Raw genomic sequence first — 669 nt, 5'->3', positions numbered from 1 at the left:
GAATGATAAGGAATAATGTGTATAAAGACCCAAATGCCCTTATTATTATTATTATTATTTGGTAAATTATTATTATTATTATTATCAAAAATCTAAATAGTAAACCACAACCCCTTATACTATTATTATTATTATTATTATTATTATTATTATTATTATTATTATTATTATTATTATTATTATTATTATTATTATTATTTGAGGCCCAGTAAACCACAGCCCACAACCCCAATTAGGTTTCCTTCGTTCTTCAACAGTGTAGATCCAATTATCATTCTTCAATCCTCAACTCCTCATTCTCTTGTGTGCGAAGCAATCAGCAAAGCCAGAGAGGCAGAAGCGGCGTTGCGGTGGGGCGGAGGCGCGGAGACGAGGCGGTGACGCAGGTGCAGGAAAAGATTTGGTTGGCAGCAAAAGATCCTGCCTCACCTCTTNGGAAAAGATTTGGTTGGCAGCAAAAGATCCTGCCTCACCTCTTGCACACCCCTAGCCGCCAGCAGCCCAGCAGTCAGCACCGTACGACGTCGCTCCCGTCACGCCACTTCCCGCCGGCCCCGACGACGCAACATGGCAGCAGACGCCACCGTCACGGCCTCACTATAATTTTTCTGTCTCTATAATTCCTCCCGATTCCATGGGAAGAAGCTCTAAGGTTTTCCTTATCTGTTA

This window comes from Ipomoea triloba, chromosome 16 (assembly GCF_003576645.1).
Source record: "Ipomoea triloba cultivar NCNSP0323 chromosome 16, ASM357664v1".
In the NCBI taxonomy this organism is placed as follows: domain Eukaryota; kingdom Viridiplantae; phylum Streptophyta; class Magnoliopsida; order Solanales; family Convolvulaceae; genus Ipomoea; species Ipomoea triloba.
This window is presented reverse-complemented; position numbering follows the sequence as displayed.